This window comes from Chenopodium quinoa, unplaced genomic scaffold (assembly GCF_001683475.1).
Source record: "Chenopodium quinoa cultivar QQ74 unplaced genomic scaffold, ASM168347v1, whole genome shotgun sequence".
Taxonomy (NCBI): Eukaryota; Viridiplantae; Streptophyta; class Magnoliopsida; order Caryophyllales; family Amaranthaceae; genus Chenopodium; species Chenopodium quinoa.
In genome coordinates this window covers 535,308-556,340 of record NW_018744068.1, presented here as the reverse complement: position 1 = coordinate 556,340, position 21,033 = coordinate 535,308, and the positions used below count along the sequence as shown (strand labels likewise).

General features: G+C 37.8%; 2 long non-coding RNA genes and 1 pseudogene across 2 annotated transcripts; 1 reads left to right on the top strand and 2 right to left on the bottom strand.

Annotated features, from left to right (window-relative positions):
• Positions 1–7,744: 7,744 nt before the first annotated feature.
• On the bottom strand, positions 7,745–9,073 carry LOC110691142. The gene is made up of 3 exons (XR_002505203.1): positions 8,982–9,073; positions 8,587–8,742; positions 7,745–8,474 (listed from the first exon to the last, which is right to left on the bottom strand). It is a non-coding gene; the product is annotated as an uncharacterized LOC110691142 (long non-coding RNA).
• LOC110691140 lies at positions 8,473–14,503 on the top strand (annotated as a pseudogene).
• LOC110691141 lies at positions 9,282–20,465 on the bottom strand. Its single transcript, XR_002505202.1, has 3 exons — positions 19,941–20,465; positions 17,334–17,435; positions 9,282–9,365 (listed from the first exon to the last, which is right to left on the bottom strand). It is a non-coding gene; the product is annotated as an uncharacterized LOC110691141 (long non-coding RNA).
• Between the last annotated feature and the right edge of the window lie 568 nt (positions 20,466–21,033).

The following is a 21,033-nucleotide window of genomic DNA, read 5'->3' as shown; positions in this document are numbered from 1 at the left end:
CGTCCGGAAAGATGGAGGAGATAGAAGGTTGAACGAAGGAGGGGGCAGTGGTTGATCCCCTTCCCCTTGAGAACATCCGAGTTGCTCTTTGGCCGACTGAGTAACAGCCTTCTACTGCTCAGATTTGTCTACTACCTCGACATGCGGAGTTGAGGCCAAGTTTCGTTTTAGCCAGGGACGACTTACCCCCATCGTCTGTGTGGACGGACTCATCGTGGACCGCCTCTGTTTGCGGTTCCACGGGCTTGGAGAACCAACTAGGTGACAGCTGGGGTGGCTCTCCTTTAAACTGCTTTGGAGCAGTCTGCGGTGTGACCTTAGCCGCGTTTTGGGAAGACTTAGCCTTTGTGGTTGTTGTCTTCCTAGCTTTGGACGACTAGTCGTCCCTAAAGGTAGAAGCCGGCTACTCTCTTCACCCGAGGAGTAGGAGTGGCCGCTTGAAAGAAATAAGATAGTCAAATAAAATGAAACAAGCGTCCGAGCAAAGTTGAGAAGGAACTCCTTCCCAACCTACCAACTCGGTAAACAGAGATAAAAGATGGCATCCGAGTGAAATCAGATAGGATGCTCTTCCTAACATATTAACTCAGCGTGATAGCAAGACGAATTGCGTCCAAGTGAAATAGGGAAGAATTCTCCCTCCGACGCACCAGCTTCGCAAAAAGAAAAAAAAAAGAACAAAAATTGTTGGTACCTCCTTGGCCTGGTCGTACTGCTGTTGGCGGAGCTTGTACCGTATTATGTCTAGCTCGGACATGTCGAGTTCCTCCTTCTGCTTAGGATCCAGCATTCCAAGAGCTACGTCTGAGGAAAGAAAAAGAAGAGAAAAAGTGTTAGAATACTTTCATGTTACAAATAACCTTCGAACGGCTAAGTCACAAGGTTCCACCTTGAGGGTAGTTCTGGTATAGGCCACTGGCCGACATGAATACAGGGTTCCTAAGCCACTCGGCTAGAGGGATCCAATTTAACGGCACGACCACCGTCTTCCCTTCTATGACTACCTTCTTTACTCCGAAGTAGTCCAATTGATGGCTGTAATCAGGATGGACGGGCGGTTTAGTGGGTCTGTGTTGCCCCTAGTCGAGCCGAATTCGATCGGCATTGAAGCGATTCATTCGCAAGTTAAACTCTTCGTCACTTGTTTTAATGCGGTAGAATCGGTGCTTCTAGTCTTGCCACTTGGACGGCCTATTCATCACCACCATATAATCTTTCTGGGTGCTCAGAATAAACTAGCCGTCAATGCCAGCATCGTATCTAGGAGAACCATGGAATGCATCTTACAAAAAACAGGGACGTCTGGCTTGAAGCCATGCCGAAGGCACGTCACTAAATAGCCAAAAATGTTTAACCAGTTGTTCGGTACAAGTTGGAAGATTGTAATTCTATACTCGTCAAGGAGCTCCTGGACGAACGGATGAAGAGGGAAGCGAAGGCCCACTTCCAAGGCAGCGCGGTAGACACTAAATATTTCTTCTGCTGCCTCTTGCTCTCCCGGACGGCCAATGAGTAAGAGTGAGGGGGCGCTACGATTTTCTAGCCTTCTCCCAGGTGGAGAAACTCTTTGAACTTCTCAAAGTTCTAGTGCAGGAATGTCAAGGGAGTATTGGCAACCGTACAGGTGTACGGATCCTTAAAATTGTCAACATTGGGCTCCTCGGCCGCCTGATCGGCGTTTGGGTTCTCAGCCTCTCCCTCGGCAGCTTGGGGAGCCGCCCCAAATTTAGAGGACAACACTGTGTCCAATTCAGCAGCTTCGGCCGAGCTCCCTCCCTTGGAGCCCTGGCCACCTTTAGTAACAATGGTGCCTTCAGGAACCAAGGGTTTTTTTGCCCCTATCCTTATTTCCTTCAGCGTCCGCCTGAGGGTTTTTTACTCTTATCCTTCTTTCCTCCAGCGTCCGCCTAATTTTCAGAAGGAGGAGTGCTGCGAGAGGGCAAGTCGGGCGGCTCAGCAATGTGAATGTCAGTTTTAGGCCTAGCCGACCTGGTAGTTTAGATTGAGGGTTGTTGAGGATTTTGCACGGACGCCCCAGCGTCCGCTTGATTTTGTGAAGGATGCCCTTCAGTAGATGGCAGCTCGAACAACATCAAGACCGAGCTGGTATATTGTGAGAGGCGTTGTACCGGATTTTGCACGAACGCCTCCCTGGAAGAAGAAGTGCCTCGCTGATTTTGGCGCTCCTCAAAGGAGGCCGTCACTTCTACCACTAGCGGTGGTAATCGTGGTTTCCCCGTCCGTATTACTCAGATCATAAGGGACTAGAGGGTCCACCATACTTCCATCAAGGTTTCTAGGGACATCTTGCTCGTATGTTTGTCTCGTACACGCCATGTTCGACTGTAGGGACAAAGAAGAATAGGTGGGGGTGAGTTGGTACGCACTAGAAATGGACCCACTCCATAGAGAAGAGGACTCGTCCCCGTCCACTCTAGACTCCTTAGTCCCAGGCAAACGGCCGACCTCATGAGGAGAAACAGTCGAAGCCAAGTGTTGTGCTTGTTCGTATTTAAAAAATAAAACAAGTATAGAAAAAAGGAAGAAATGAGGAAGAGCATGCAGTTACCTTTGTATGTGTAGAAAACTTTGAAAGTATTTGAAGATCTTGAGGGGGTTGACCGGAAAACTCAAAAACTCGATCGGCAAACTCAAGAACGCGGCGGAGCTCCCGAAGATTGGGGAAGAAAATCACTTTCTCTCTCTAGAAGCTCTTACCTCTCTCTAGAAAACACAAAAATCCAAATTGTTTTTGTGAAGTCAAACAAGTCCTATTTATAGGCAAAATGGTAAAACCATCTTTCCCACCCAGAAATTCAAATGGTAACTTTTGAAAAAGTTTAACCAAGAAATTGAACGGTTAAAAAACCGCTCCGTCATTTAAGACGGGAAGAGGTACGGACACACTAACGACGCGTCAAAATAGACGGTCAGGTCAATGGAATTCGAACCATCTTTCTGGAAAATATAGAGGACAGGTGTCCCACTTAAAGCCAGTCGGCACAACCTATCCGCCCGATTTTAAGACTCGTGACCTAATTAAAGGGCGACACGTGTCCTAATAGGGAGCTGACGCGTGTCAAACATAAGAGCACTTGTAATGAGAGAAAAAGGCCTCCTTACATCAGGAGGCCCAAATCCCTAGAAAGCCGCAAAACGGCGCTACCATAGGACACGTGTCCTTACCTGATTACGCCACCAATCAGAATCCACCTTTTTAGGGCACTTACCCTAAAGTGGCACATTTTCCCACCCCTATAAATACCCCAATCATTTATGATGGGAGAGGTAGATTAAGACATATCATAAAAAGAGCATTGAATAGATCCCAACTTCTCTCTACTTTCTCTCTCTACAATTATCTCATTTTTCGGTCGCTAACTTGATTGTCAACCGGAATATTCGTTTTTTTGCAGGTGTCAGAGTCCATCCGGCCGTATTCAAGACCTGTATCCCGAGGGATTCCAAAAAACCTCGAAACAATGGTCTCAACCCAAACCTATTGTTACTTCTTTTTTTTTTATTATTATTTCTTTCCTCTCACAATCGTTACTTTGTTACTATCTTTCTTTTATAATTTTTCAATACTCCAACTACCCCCACTTACTTCTTATTTTATTTAAGTCAATTAAATTGCCTAAAATTATGTGCCGGTCAAAGTTTAACACTTATTAAAAACACGGAAGGGGTATATTTTAATATTATATATTTCTCCTTTCATGGTTTTCACCCAAACCCACTACAACTTTTTTTTAATTATTTAGTTCCTCACACATTCATTACCTTTCAATAAACTATTAACCCCACTATCTTTTTTTTACAATTTTCTAATACTCCAATTACCCCACTTACCTCATATTATATTTAAGTTAATTAAATTGCCTAAAACTATGTGTCAGTCAAAGTGTAACACATATTAAAATACGGAGGGTATACATTGTGTTAATCTATTAGAGATGCGGATGCAATAAAGTACTTTTCACTACTCCCTCCATCCCAGAATAACTTGAATGTTGGACTTTTTCACTATTCATGTATTAGCTTTGATAATTTTTTTACTGACATAATAAAAACATTTTCTTAAATCATAAAATATCTTGTTCTATAGGTATTTATATAAAGTTTCATAATATAATTTTTTTTAATAATTTACAACAATATTTAATAATATAAAGATAAAGTCAAACTAGTGCATCAATATGTGTGCAAAGTTGATTGTGTCAGTTATTTTGAGACATAAGGTATACTACAAAAAAAAAAAAAAAAAAAAAAAAAAAAAAAAAAAAAACTTACTTTCATATGTGGTTGGCGGCTTCATAATTTTATTTTTTTTTTGAAAGAATGATCGAGGTTATTTGGTCAGGGGTTACTCGGTCGACATGAGTTACTCGATCGGTCAAGATTACTTGATCAGGGATTACTCGATCGGTCAGATATTACTCGTATGTTAGCGGGTGACACACAAACATTGCTGAAAAAAAAAAAAAAAAAAAAAAAAAAAAAAAAAAAAAAAAAAAACCGTCCCCTAACTGCATTCATTGCTCTATCACTATTATTCCAGGATGACGGTATTAAAAATATATTGGTGATTTATAATGTTCAGCCCTCTGTTACTGGCCAAATACCATATGCTAGTTGAAGCAAGCTGTCAACTATCACGGTTGAGCAAGTAATATCATCCATGGAGATTTACATGGTTGATGATTTACGTTACAAATCTCCACTTTTTGCTATTTAAGTATGTAATCCTTTGTGCCTATATTAGAAGCATTTCTTTTTCAACGCGTCACAACTCTTATCCCCCAATTGCTTTATCATTAATATTATTGTCGTACTAATATATTTTTGAATTAATGCAGAGGAATGATTTGCTAATGACTATGATTCCTATTATATCAAGTAGCGTTGATTATTTGAAATGACAAACTAATTAGTTAAAATGACACTGATGAATAATAGGAATAATTAATGATGTTGGAAGTTTTGTTAGCTATCAAAATTATAATCTGAATTAATGGAATAAAGTGATTAATTCAATCAACAAAAGATTAGAAATTTATGTTGGAAATAAATGCCAAGGAAGGTTTTTTTGTTGTTTTGGAGGAAAACCCTTTGTCCCACATTGGTGGGATAAGGAAGCTTTACTTGTTTTATATATTGGGAGAGAAGGGATTTTTGTCCCACATTGGTAGGAGAAGTATATTTTACTTGGTTTAAATATGTGTGTTCATACTTTGATGTTTGAAGTGTTTTTCCTATTGTTGTGGGCTAGACACGTGCGTGTCGCCACCGCCGGCCGGTTCGGTTCGTGGCACGTGTGTGGTGTGTCTACCTTTTTGGGCTAAGTCTTAACTGTCATTCCAGCTTTTATGAGATTGTTCAGTTACGAAGTCCACAACAACATTTGACTCGATCTTTTAAACGTTGTAACTGTTCGCTAATTTTCCTCCACGATTATTTACGTGGCTTGATATCTCCAGCAATTAAGTTTTCTTCTTCTTTAAAAACTGGTATTTTCGTGGCTTTTGGAGTACACAAAAATTCTTTCATCTTCTTCCTCTTTTGTTTTCGGTTTTCCTCTACGGTTGTTCTGGGCATTTTGTGAGTTCCTAATCTCTCTTTTGAGTGCACATTAAGAGAGATTGCTGTGTTAAATCTTGGGGGGCAACGCCATCTCCGATTGCACCATAGTCGGAGTGAATTTTGCTTCTAAGACATTGTTTCTAACACGTCACAGCGTCTTACGTACATTAAGAAATTCGGCCCACATTCAATCTTTATTTTCTGATTTTATAGTTTTTCAACCTACAATTTAGAATAGAGAATATTAGTAATCCAACATCAGAATTGTTTTGTGCAAAAAGTGCTCCAAAGTTCCGACGCAGTGAAAATTCATGTGAATAACTACAGCTTTGATCAACTTTTTCTCATAACCTCCCTTTTTAGGGCCAATTAACCCAAGAAAAAAAAAAACCTTAGGGTAAATTTATCCCTAAACTGAGACTTATACTCCAAACTCTGCTACATCAGATTTCCACTAACTTTTAGTTACTTTTTTTATTATTCAGTCTCATACAAGGCTTTTCCCAGTTTCACACATTATTCCAATACTCACTCCAGATTTACTTATCCAATTAATATTAATAACATTAATTTATTTATATATTTATTTTATTTATAAATTATTTTTTAAATGGTGAATTGGCAGCTCACTATTGGACAACATAATTATTTTTGTCCTTTTGTATAGTCTCAAGATGAGTTTTGGAATCCAAAACTCATCTCAAGACTATATGTAGTCTTGGTAGAGATTATTGCTAGAGTCTTGCTCAAAACTTGTTTAAAGACTCATCTCAAGAATAGGGATAAACTTTTTTGTACCAAATTGTCGTCGGAGTTATTTTTTTAACCCAATTGTCATTAGAGGTCTTGTTTATTTACCAATATGTTCAATTGTCCCCCTTTATAAACTACATTCAATCCGTTAAACTGTATAATCCCTCTTTTCTTAAATCATTAGTTTGACCAGCACATTTGCCAAGACATAACTTTTTTTATTTGTCTATTAGTAAAAATTGTAGCAAAATTGAAAATATGAAAATAGACATTGCTATTAATCTAATCATTAATTATATAATACCTCGTAATATTTTACTTATTTTATAATATTAAAAAAATAAAATTAAGTGATTATATATGAATAATGAAAAAGTTAAAATGATGCGTTTAAAAATAAACAGGAAGAATATTTATTAGGAAATTTTGACTTTTGCTACCACAAAAAACCTTGAGTTTCATTTTTGCTACCCCTTAATTTTTTTTTTTAATTTTACTACCACCTAAAAACTCCTTTGTCAAAATTTGCTACCACTTAACGGAAGCTGTTAGTTTTGTCGTTTGTGGACCCCACTTCACCCCTGCCCCTCTCTCTCCTCTTTCCCCAGCCACCAATCCCCTTCCCCTGCCACTCCCCCTCCACCCCACAGCCACCACCTAGCCCGCATCTCTTCTTCCAACCACCAGCCAGCCATCCCCCTTGGCGGATCCCCACCCCTTTCCCCGTCGCACCACCACCCTAGCCCAAACCCCTAATCCGTGAAACCCCACCCCCTTCCTCCACCACCCCGAAACCCCACCCCCTTCTCTCCGGTTTGAGGGGCTGGTGGTTTGGTTTCTAGTACGGTCTGGGTTGGGATCGTGGGTGGTGCTGGGTTGAGTTTTCGGCAATGGCGACCTTCGATTTGGGTTTAGCGATGGTGGATTTGGGTTTAGGGGTTGTTGGCGATGGTGAGCTTTCGGCGATGGTGAGCTTCGATTGAGCAGAGGAAGCGGCGAAGTGGGGGTTTCGTGAGGAAACGGCGACGTGGGTAGGGTGGCTGACGGGAAGCGGCGAAGTGGGTGGGGTTTCATGTGGAAGCGGCGACGTGGGAGCTAGGTGGGGTTACAAGCAAGGGTTGGGGATTGGTGAGGTTCGCTGGCAGGAATAGTGGCTGGTTGGGGTGATGGTGGTCCGGCAGGTGGTTGATGTGGGTGGGGTGGCGGGAGATGGGGGAGCTGCCAGGGGCTGAGGTTAGGAGATGGGGGAGCTGCAAGAGGGGGAAAAGCGAGGGAGGTGGCTGCGTAGGTGGGGGTCGCCGACGTTGGCCCAAGTTTTGGCCGCCGGTAGGGGGGAGGGGGGAGGGTGGCTGACGGGAGGGGGGCAATTAAGGGTGGTTGGCTTTTTTTTTTTATATACATTTTAATTTTTTTTTTTTGAATAAACTTAACGGAATCTTGAATAAACTTAATGGATTCCGTTAAGTGGTAGCAAATTTTGACAAAGGTGTTTTTAGGTGGTAGTAAAATAAAATAAAAATATTTAAGGGGTAGCAAAAATGAAACTCAAGGTTTTTTGTGGTAGCAAAAGTCGAAATTTCCTATTTATTACAATTAAATACAAAACTGTTAGTTAATAAATAAACTATATATCTGTTAGAGTTAAATGCGAAATTGCCACTTGTTAAACATTGCTATGTTTATGAAGGAGATAAACACGAAATTTCACTTCCCTCGACACCATATCATCATCCTCCATAACTGAACTTTCTTTAGACTTATTGACACCATTAACTATTCCACTCAAAAACAAAAATTGGCAGATTCGTATCATCAGTGAAGATCACAGGACAATACATAATAGGATGGGAGTCAACTGCACGGCCGTTCTGCAATAATGGTTTCAACTTCAACAGCTTCAATAATGGTTTCAACTCCCATTTAACTTTCATAAATGCAATACGAGTTCAGTATAAATGTACACAAAATTGAGGGAAGGTTATCCTCAAGTCCTCAACCTTCACCTCATAAGCTCCACAAAGAACTCATCTCCCTTGCATACTCCCTGAGCCAAATACTGCTACTACTAGCAACACCACCAGCTTCCGAAACCAAAACTCGAAAGACAGCCGAACCCGGTATTTTACATAGCGGTTCACCTGTTTTACAGCCATGAAAAATGGATTCAAGGTTCAAAATAAAAACAGGTTATAAAGAGGATGTGGTAGATGAAGCTGTGTCTCCTACAGGACAGTACTTCAATAGCAATACCTTATCAATTCGCGTCCTATCAATAATGGAATCTGAATATCCCATAGACGATTCCAGCGCACTATCATTACTTCAGGATCTCTTCCTTCCCATCAATCCAAGATTTTCATCCATTATGGTAATTCATAATCATTGTCTCTGTTTCTTGCTGACCACCTTGACATCAAAGTATCAAGATTTTCCGAGTTTCAGACAATTATAACTAATTTTTTGAATTGATGTTGAATATAAAACAGGTATTTGATAAAAAAAAAAGGTGTAAAACAATGGAAAAGGGTGGAGGTGAACATTCCAGAGCATCTTCATATTCCTAGCTTCCCAGAGGGCTTGTCATTAGAAGAATATGATGATTATTTTGACAAATATATAAACTGAGATTGCTATGAAGCCATTACCAAAAGACAAGCCCGTTATGGGAAGTTCACATCATTAAGTACCCGACAACCAAAGCAGCCGGACACCTCATCTTCAAGCTTCACCATGCGTTCGGTGATGGCTTCTCTCTAATGGGAGCACTTCTTTCCTGTATGCAACGAGCGGATGATCCTTCCCTTCCAGTAACCTTCCCATCAGTAAAATCAAGCTCAGAAGCTAACAGCAAAGCAGCGGATGAAGTAGGCTGTTTGCCAAAAACCATTTCAGCAATCTACAATACAAACTTAGATTATGGATTGAGGGTTCTGAAGAGCAGTTTAATTGCTGATGATAGAACACCAATTAGGTCTGGGGATGAGGGCGTGGAATTCCATACAGTACAGATCTCTACTGTAGCATTGTCCCTGGATCAAATCAGACAAATCAAAACAACGATAGGAGTGGTAAGATTTTCTTTACTTGACTTTTATAATCTATATATCTGTTTGTTTAATCCTTTTTCTGAAATGGGAGGGGGGTTGGATGGACGTTGTGTCGTTGCAGCATATAAAACAATTAAAAGTTTCCTCAATTGCATCTGTTAATTACATTTAATTATGCACTTTAAACAACAGACAAGTATGCAGAGTACAATTTCATAGAAATTAGAAACCTGTCTGACAGTATAATAATTTATACTTCCTCCGTTTTTTTAGTTGTATCACTTTGTAAATTGCAGACTCTTAGGCAATTTTTAGAGATGAGAGAGATAGAGAGAATAAAAAAATGGACCCATATGATAGAAAAGAGATAGACAGAGTTCATTAACTAAAAAGAAAAGTGATGTAACTGATTTGAAATTTCCGTTTTAAGAAAGTGATTCAACTAAAAAGAAATGAAGTATAAAAATCTTTCTAATGCAGTCAGAACAGAGTAGTAGCACAATAAACAATATAGGCTGGACCAAAATTGCCTAATGTAACAAGGGTAATCAAAATTGAACGGAACTCATATTACACTTCATCATACTAGTTGGCCATAGTAGTAGTGCACGAAAAAGAAAATGGTACGGCAGTAATAGAAGGCATTAAGCATAATCCATTCTAATATTGGCATTAAGTCCAAGTAATATATCAGTATTTCAATGCTACAAGTAACAGATTTTCTGATAGATAAGTATGGAATAAGATTTTTTTTTTTTGAGTGAATGCCTTCTTGAAATGGACTAAAGATAAATGATGCAACTCTTAACACTAAGTCTACTCATGCAGACAATAAATGATGTGATAACTGGCATAATATTCCTTGGGACTCGATTATATATGCAATCAACAGGAAAAGGATTCAGCAATTCCGAATCAACAGCATTAGTGCTGCTCAACACCGGAAAAATCAATGGTTACAAGTCTGTTGATGAAATGGTTAAAGCTGACTCAGATTCGAAATGGGGAAACCAGTTTGCATTTATGCATGTCGCATTACCTGACTTAATTAATAATTCTTCCAACCCCCTCGAATTTATCTCTGAAGCACAGAAAATCATTAAGAGGAAGAGAAATTCTTTGGCAGTTTATCTCACTGGTCAGAGCCTGGAGCTTTTAAGGAAATGCAGAGGCCCTGAGGTGCGTCTAACTTCACTATGTTAATGCTGTCTTGTTCAAATTGTTCTGTAACTATGCTAAATGCTAATGATCATATTCCTTAACAACAAAAATTCCAGTCACAGATCAAGCAATGTCTTTCTGAGAATGAAATTCAACATCAGCTTGATAACATCAAGCTGCAAAAATAGGAACTAAAGAGAGTTAAAGCTTCCATGGGTAGCCAATTTACATGTCAAAGCTTTATTCTGCTGAACACATAGAGTTACATAAGAGAGAAGCACTTTATAAACTACTCATTAACAGCAAACAACTAGAGCAATATACAGGCAAAAGAATCCAACCATTTTTTAGTTAAATATGTCTTCTTCCTGACAAACAGCATAAGCCATTCATTTATTTGCTATAAAGTCATAGATTAAGGAAATGGAAAGATTATTTTCAATTATGTAGGTCATGCCCTAGCTTAATGCACAGTAATGCATCTCCATCATCAACATGCTCTTATTCTTTTATTAATTTCATTACAACTAACTCATAAACTTTCACATGACATCATATTTATGAAAAATCCCACTTAAAACATATCATTACCCTAACATTTTGTCATACTATAAAATCAAGAATGCTCTAAAAATCAAACAGAAAATAGTTGACAATGTGTGAACACCTTAAATCCAAAAAGGCAATTACATTAGGTACAATGGCACAAAGGTGACTAAATTTTTCAGGAACTCAAACTAATGCAGCAATGCCTAATGATAAAAGGTATGCATTGTTATAGGCACCGGTTAGGAACTTGGGCAGTCTTCCTTTCTAATTGTTATACTTTAGTTCAAGTGTGTTACTATTTCCACGACAGCATAAGATTCTTTAGTTTTTATCTGCTGCTCCCCCTACCCCACCCCTTCTCCCTCCCTAATCATATTATTATGACGTGTTTCCATTTCCAGGCTATCAAATAGCATCAAATTTAAACTACACTGAAATAATTATTTTAAAGGTGTGACCATTTATCTTTTCAGGCAGCGGCTGGATTCATCCATTGTACACTGCAGAAATCAACCATGACAATCTCAAATATGATTGGTCCAATCGAAAAAATGGCCTTAGCAAATCAACCATGCAAAGGCATGTATTTCATGGTCGTTGGTGTTCCTCAGGTAAGCTACACAGAGAAAGAGGGGAGACAGAATGCTGGATTTCAGAAAAAATGATATAACAAAGCATAGAAAATAACAAACACTGGAAACGATTCTAATTCTATTAAGAGAATCTAACGCAACTGATTGTGCTAGCCGCAGGAAGAGGAGGGGGGGGGGGGGGTCATAACTGCACTATACTGAGTACAACGCATCACATTCACTCTCTTCCAAGAAGCTTAAACAAGCAATAAATATAATACCTTAATTTGCATTTTCCTTTTCACTTCCAGCATCGCAGCTAATTAGGGTCCTTCCACGCCTGTTCTAAAAAGACTAGAGCTGTTAGTTTCTAACCTGAACCGTTAAACTCGACTGTTTTGAACCGATCCAAAAAGGAACTAAACCGTTAAAAACCCATTTTTGGAAACCGAAAACCGACCCGACCCAATTTTTTTAACCTGAAACTGAACTGAATCGAATTTGTGCGAACCGTTACTAACCCGACCAGTTATCAAGCCACACTGTTACAACCTAAAACTGACAACAACCCGAACCGATTACGTCTGAACCCGATAATAACCCAACCCATTTTTAACCGAAAACGGTTTAAACCCGAAAAAAATCCGATAAACCTGAACCAGTCCAACCCATAACCCGTTATGACCGAACCATTTATAACCCGTAATCCGTTGTGAACGAATCGTTTCCAACTAGTACCCCGTTGAGACCGAACAGTTTACTACCCGTAACCTTTTAAGACCGAACCGTTTACTACCGGTAACCTGTTATGATTGAGTCGTTTACAACTCGTAACCCTATATGTTTATGATCTGATCCTTTTCAATCCACTACTCTATAAACCTAACTTATTTATAACTTAAGTTGATTATAACATGACCCGTTCCTACCCATCATCTGGCTAACACGATTCGATAATGATCCGACTCGATTTTAACTCAATATTATTTGGACTGAAACATGCTTTAAATTGGGTAAACCCGTTTTCAAACCGACCAAGTTCAATCCAAACCAAGTATGACCTGAACCGATAATGACCGAACCCGATTTCACCCGATCTGTTTTGAACCAAAACCCATTTTCAAACCAACCCAGTTTAACCCAAACTGATTATGACCAAATTCGATTACAACCCAATCCGATTAGGACCCGAATTGTTTTGAACCGAAACCCACTTTAAACTAGCTAAATTCGTTTTCAAACCGACCTCGTTCAACCCAAACTGATTTTGACGCGAACCAACTATAACTCGACCCGATTAAGTTCCGACCCGAATAGAAAGCGCAATAAAAAAAAATAATAAATAAATAAAAAAAAAAAAAAACTGACCCGATGATTTTCAAAACCGACCCACTAATCATTTCAACCCGTTATAAACCAACCAGTGATAACCCGAAACTGATAAACCGAACCCAAACCCAAACTATTTACCCGAATTGACACCCCTAAAAAAGACCCTTCAATTTTCATAGTATATAAGTTAAAATCGTCTAAGGTGCTAGAATAACCCACATCACAATGATCATGTATCACACAGAGTAGTACAACTGTTTCAGTTGGAATCAGAGAGACAAATCATTTTTTTAATATCAAAGCTACCTAGAGTTCCTATTATCATTACACTTAAACAATAGTATATATTTATAAGATTTATTCCACTTTACTCACAAATAATACACAAATATAAAGGCACTGTAAAAAGAATTTACAAACAAATCTTGATGTTGTACTGAAGATTCTACAAACTTGCAGAGCCTAACAATAACAGTTTTGAGTTACATGCGGACATTGAGGATTGCAGTAGGCGTTGAAAAAGGCTATATAGACGTGCAGAAGTTCAACTCATGCATAGAGGATGCTTTTCAGCTGATTTACAAGGCATCCATTAAGAATCCCTAAACATGGATTGTACCGAGAAGTTAGATTTGATTGTACTCTGGCAAGATGACTTTATTCTGGCAAAGGAGGATTTTATTATACTTCATATTTATTGAATAATCAGGCTGTTTTTGCGGAAATTGAGGATTGCGGTAGGAGTTGGAAGGAAGATTGCGGTAGGAGTTGGAAGGAAGACCGAAGCAAAAGAAAATGATAGTCTGTTTCATTTTGTAAACTTTACTTTTTTTATCATATTATTTCTGCATTGGTTCTCAAATGAAGAAATTTGTCAAAAATGGAAACCAAATTCACATTCATCATAATTTCCAAACACACATACCAATGAAAACAGCTTGCCACACATCCATGGAGTAGGGGTGCAAATGAGCCGATACGCTCATGAACCACTTACGAACATGCCTCGGTGCAGGGAATCAAACTACCCCCTCTCCAACCTCTCATTACTTCTATCACAAAGGGTAAAGGCAAAGCAGTAATTGGAAGTTGATAATGTATTATCACAAAAAACAGTTACAAGGATAAGCAAGGAATCAGTCAGAAGTTTGTTAACAAGTCGAGTGGAGAGTAAGCCAGCCAGTCAAGAAGCTGTAATAAAATGAAGAGAATAATTTTTGTGATTCTAGAAAGTTGTTATGCTTTCCTTTTTTCTAGGGGGAGAACTCTACCTCTGAAGAGTGGATGATAGCGCCGACTATTAATTAGCTAATACAAAGTCATCCCGGTTCCTGTTATATTTTTTTTTAAGTTCCATTCATCAAATGCAGCTTATAATCTCTTAATTACTTGCTAATTACAGCTTCAATCAAAATCCAACTTAGAGCAGCAATTGGCAAAGCTCGATCAATACACATTTGTTAAGTTTATAAACAACCTCGAATAAAAATTTGAAATTCATTTTATTAAAAAAAAAAAAAAAAAAAAAAACCCAAGCTCATATAACTTCATGTTAGACTTGTCAACGTTTGTGAGCAACCCGCTTAAGTGCATTTGTAAGCATATTTGTAAGCATACTAACATTTCAAATTACCCTAGTATCTATTTATATTCTAAATCAAAGGTTTCATTACACATGAATAATTGGGCAATATGGCCCTTTTTACAAAAGTGATTCTAAAAAAACAAAACTTGAATTAAATTAGATACTTGTATAGAAACTTTAGAGTATTGTATTTAAGGTCATCTAAGGGACATTTATTTTATCAAGCAGGAGATGAATCTTAAATTAAAAAGAGCACGTTTGTGAACAAAACACGAAGAAGCAAAACTCTACATGAGCCATGTTCGAACAAGAATTCTCAAAGCTCGTTCGAGCTTAATTTTACTTTAACAGCAATAAACTTTATCAAGTTTACTCGAATTGACTAAAAAACGGCTTGGCTTCATTAGGAGTAGATACGCGTACTATTGTTTTCATTTAAAACTTGCTTGAATTGGAGGTAATGTGTTAAGGAGTAGCAAAAGAAGAACCAAAGAAAAAGGTTATGGTGGTGGACAGGATTAGCTATGGATTGTGTAAGGAGGGTAGAAATGAGGAAACTATAAGTGTAACTTTGGGGTGATAGTTAGGAGGCGTTTGCAAAAACAAAGGAAAAGGGTATTAAATCAAGAAAGGGATAGGAGAGAAAAGGAACGTAAGACCCTTACAAGTTTGATTAAAGAGAAGAAAGGGAATGGAGTCATAGATGATGATGTAAACATACCCGCCCTAGAAATATTTAGATCTAAGTGAGATTTGACATATAGTTTGATTAAAAAGAAGAAAGGGAATGGAGTAATAGATTTAAGTTTACTAGTGTATTTATTTTTGTTTGCAGTGATAGATGGTAAATGAGAGTGTTTGTGTATTCAAATTTTCATTTTTATTTGGGAAATTGGTATATACATATGTCAATGTAAAGATATTATCGTTTTCTCTGCTTTATAATTAACACATTATAAGTTATTTTTTCTTGTTTTCCTGTGAATCTAGGAGCATGTCTGTCATCTGGAAGACACACTGAGGCTTTTCTTCTATTTGCTTTGACAATTAAAAGAGAGTTATTCTGGTTTATTTAACTCCCATTCCATCCGGTTCTTTGTTCTGATTTTCGGATAAGATTGTCAATTTTTCCACTAATCTTTAGCTCTTAGTATTGGACAAAAATCTTCATGATCCATGGATACATTGAACAATTCAGCAGTGCTTATAATGTACAAGACGTGAAAGTCATTCAGCTTAAATCTTAAATCAAATCCAAAATGAATTGGTGATTCAGATTGGACTATTATGCAAATCAGATTAAATTGGACTCAAACTTCATAAATCAGATATATTAATCTGATCGGATTGAGAATGTTTGGATCCATAAATCGAACAAACCGAAATAATTAAATTAATTAATTCTCTTTAAGATTTATAATATGTTGGTGTATTGTTTAACAAAATATATTTTGGTGTTATATTTTATGACTTTTATTTAACTCTTAAGATGGTTATGTAGGTCTTTAACACTTATGTAAGGCATGTGGGTTAATGTTTAGGTTTGTAAGCATTAGTTTTCATTTCTTTAATAATGGAAAAAAAGGTTCATGGATTATGATAAAAATAAACAAATAAGTATAACAAGAAGTTTTTATTAATTTTGATTTTTGCATTGGATCCAAATTAGCTAGTTCTAGAGCAAATTGGATCAAACTGGACTTGGTGAAATCAGGATTGGATTGAGCTCAAGTTCCAAAATGTTACTTATTTCAAATTGGATTGGACTTTTCCCATATCCAAACCAAAGCCGAACTTCGCCCCTATTAGTAATAAGCAAAGTAGTCCTTCCACTATGTCATGTCACCAAAGATTTATGTTGTCTAAAGATAGGGAATACAATAAAGAAGAGATCTTCAAGTTGTTACCTTCCCAAGTCAGGCCCATTGCACTAAGAAAATCTTACAAGTAAATAAATTATCAAAGAGTATAGATATCAAATAAGAAGCATCTCTACAGAAATAACGCATAATTCTGCACAGTATGGATACAGGGCACTTTCGTGTTCTTTTCAGTAAAGTGTCTTTTTTGTACCAGTCTTGAGTTTGCCTATTGTCATAAGAGCTAGGCAGCATGTTAAGAAGTAATAATCTAAGAATTTCGCATATATGTTAAGAAGCATTTCTCTCAACAAAAGATATTAGATACTCCACTCTCACCAGCACCTTACATTTTGAAATTTGTTTGGCAGTCTAAAATTCATTTAATTATAGCTATGTAGCATACTTACAAAGTTACAAGGACATCAACAAAGAGGATGGATTCTTAAATCGAAGCACAAATATAAGGGGTACATGCAGGAGGAAAATTAATAATAACAATGCAGATAGTTGCTGTAGTTTAAAGTTTGGAATGAAAGCTACAACTCAGTAAGAGAGTTTGACAAACAAAAGAATAAAGTAATAATAAAAGATTTTTCCACCAAGTAATGCAGCAAGCTAATAAATTGTGCGGAATATGCATTACAAGGGGCACCCTGCTACAATCAATAAATTCAAGACATCGCAAACAAACTTTCAAACAATAACTATTTTTATCAAATTATACTAGGTCCATTTTCACTTGTTTTACATCATTGTTATCCACCATCGTAATTATGCTTTTATTGAGTTTCATTCTGCCCGCCAGATGACCAGCTGAGGTGGTGGAAGGGGAGTGGGGGTCAGAAAATAATAAATGAAATGATAAAAAAGGAATCAGCAGTGCAAATACCTGTTCCCATATGATCCTTCTAAAAATGCATCCAGCTTAAAAGACTTCTTTTCATTTCCCACTTGCTCAATGTAGGAGACATGATGTGAACAACCTGCTACACTGAAAGCAAAAGCAAACCATAAATGTCATGGAGAAAACACTGACCATTAGCCATTTATAGATCATTTTCCGAAGCAAGATATGTTGTGACACATACTTGATATACTTTAGAGTACATTGAATCTGTCAAATGAAGAATTTTGAATTTGAGGTCTGACTGGCAGCCATAAAGATGAAAGAAAAACAACTAACGCTGGTAATGGAAACTGTACCATTCCCACATTTTGTTAAAGTTGAGGTCAAGCTTCAAATTGATGATTTGACAGATAAAGCCATATATATCTCCTCTGCTTCAGGATGCAAATAATTACCAAATGCAAGTGGCTAGAGAGTTTGCCTAGGGATGTGTTCATACAATGGGACAATGCAAGGCCCCATCAAGTCTCTACTGACTGGGAATTTAAGGCAGCCACTGAAAATGGGGGGTTCAACATATAGTTTGTTTATACCCCCACAATCACCCGACTTAAATGTGTTGGATTTGGGACTCTTTCGAGCTATATAATCAATTCAACATCATGCATTCCCCCAAAACTTAGATGAATTAGTAGAGAGGGTGAAGGTGGCATATGATGAATCCCATCCTAGTGTAAATAAATACACTTGGATCACATTACAAATGTGCATGGTTGAAATTTTAAAAGTCAAAGGGGGAACAAGTATAAGATCCCACACATTGGGAAACAGAGACTAGAAAGGCTTGGTTTGCTCCCGGAACAAGTAGAGGTCAGTCAACAAGTAATTGACCAAGCAGTTAATTACCTCGACAACAATTTCATTCACACAACTCAAGACCAACATGGCACAATAGAGTTTGAGGTGGATGCAGATTAGGTAAAGAAAGGCAAATCATGTATGCTTAGCTGCCACACATAAACAACAAGCAACATTTTGTAATATGACTCATTTATTAGAAACATGTTGGTTATGTGTACTTTTGTATTTCGGCTTTTGTTTTGAAGGATAGTCTTGTTAGAAAACTTTTGTAGTTAGACTCATTTGTAACACAATGTTTGTTCAATGGAATGAAGTCTTTCTAAATCAATTTTATTTTGTGGTATGAATCCATCAGGGGGTTTTTTTTCATCCAAAAATTTCTCAAGTTGTGTTACCTCAACTGACAAACCGGAGCAAATCACAGTGAGAAGTTGTACGATGAAAGTGAGTCCCTTCATCATATTGGATTATCCTAGTGTAACTATTTATGACCAAGGGACTCAACGCATTATGATATCTATAGCACACAGCATGTCCGCTTAAAGAAGTTCATTGGGCACATTAATAGTACACATGATCATCATTCATTACAATAACAGTCCCCTTGCATGGGAGGTCAATGGCAAATATTATTCATCACTTCACTTGAAGTTGGGCTCTCTCAAGCAGAGGTTTCATCATTGACAACAGGGGAAGACATATCGATAGTCAATAGGGTAAAATAGGGACAGACATTGGGGTGAAATAGGGACAAGCATTGGTTTGTTATATTGGGGTCAGTTAATAAAAAGGGACATAGTCAAGGAGTATATTCCAAGCAACATAAATCAAGGGACATAATCAAGGAACTTATTCCAAGCAACATTAAACAATGGACATAATTAAGGGACATGTTCCAAATAACATTAATCAAGGGACATTAAAAAGGAACATCAAGAAACAACATCAATAGCAACGACAACATATCACAATCATACATCCCCTAGCCAGCAACAGACCACATTTGTTGGCAACCATTTATCAACAAGCAACACACAATCCTCCATCTCAGTCAACAATAAATCAGAAATTTCATCAATAACATCAAGGGACATAATCCAATAAATTTAAGGGACGACATATAAAAGGGCAATCAAGTTACCTAATCAAAGGAACACCCTAATTTCTGCTTCATTCATGAAGCATTCAAATTACAGTTATCTACAATTAGGATGGGACACACATCTTTAAATTCAAAGAATGTATGCATTTAAAGGGACAATTCATCAACCACTTGGATCAAAATTAGAAGAATAATCCATAATTAAGGCCAAAACCGAAATGAATTCATCAAAAAAAGCTAAACTAGAAACTAATTCATAAAAAAAAAGGTTAAAACTTGTGATTTTATCAATTTATATGCATGACATGTACTACTCTGTATATGTTACGAGTAAAGTTAATTCAAAAATTCGCAAAATTCATCATCATTCCTCAACAAAAACCGAAATTCATCAACAAAAACCTCACTTCATTCATCAACATTCATCGTAAATTTCAACAACATTCATCAACAAAAACCGCAAATTTTATCAAAATAAAGCAAATAATTCACGACGTAACAATAACAGTCCCCTTGCATCCAATAATCCAGCAACATAACCATCAACAATAATCCAGCCTGCCAGCAACGTATGCTGGTATACAATATCAATCGTTCATCCGCCACTTAAACATGCTTCTAAGTATAGAATTAAAATAAATTTAGAAAACTTAAGTAACAAAGAGGTTAGGGTTTTAGAAATCTACCAACAAATGTCAGCAAGCAAGTTCATTTCGAACAGGGAGACTTAGTTGGAGAATTATGTCAAGGCCCGTGCCGGATTGTAAAAGAGCTCTGGCCATGACGACCCCTGCTCAAGTGCGTCAATTAGGGCTAAGATTAACCCATTTTCACTCTCAAATAACGCAAGGTGTAATGGGAAAAACATTCATGGCCGACATCGAGGGACTCAAACACAAATCTAGGGTTTCTGATTTGCGAAAAATCGATTTTAGGAAAATCGAACCCAGAAAAACGAAGAGTTAGAAGATGAATGGAAATAAATTTTAGGAAAATCGAACCTAGGAAAACGAAGAAGAAGATGAATAGAAAATCGATTTTAGGAAAATTGAACCTAGAAATCGAAGAAAAAGAAGATGAATAGAAATCGAAGAGTAGCGAACCCCAAAATACAAAGCTCAGTAGCGAAAATGTGAAGAAACAGAGAACCCAGAAAAACGAAGAAGAAGAAGATGACTGAGAGCCAGAGATGAGAGAGAACAAGAGATCGAGGAAAGAGAAAGAAAGAAGACAGAAAGAGAAAGAAAGAAGAAAGGGGGATGATATATTTTTTTTAACATCAACATTCGCACTGGTTTGGTTCGAACCGGTGCAATTAACTCATGTTTGCACCGGTTAGGTTTGAACCGGTGTGATTTTTATTTCGCACCGGTTCTTAATAACCGGTGTTTCGGGGTTTTCTGTGTCCCTCGGGAGAGTTACAATTCCAAGACTGGATTTTGGGCGTCTGTACCTGCAAAACAACGAGGACTCCGGTGGGGTGGAGTTCTGCCTCCGACGATCAAGTTAGAACGTGTTCGAATGATGTAAAAAGTGCGGAAAGTAAAGTACCTTCTTGGATTCCGAGATCGAGGGTATTCTCTGAGGTGAGAGGTAAATATCTGCAATTAATGATTGCATTGTTTTCAGTGAATGTTTGTGAATGTGTCCCCAAGTGGGAACATCTCCCTATTTATAGGTTCTTGGGATGCACGCCGTCATTCCTAGGTTATGCAAACCTAGGAATGATGGGCTATCCCGGGAATTGGGCCAGGAAGGCCGTCTTTTTCCCAATGATTG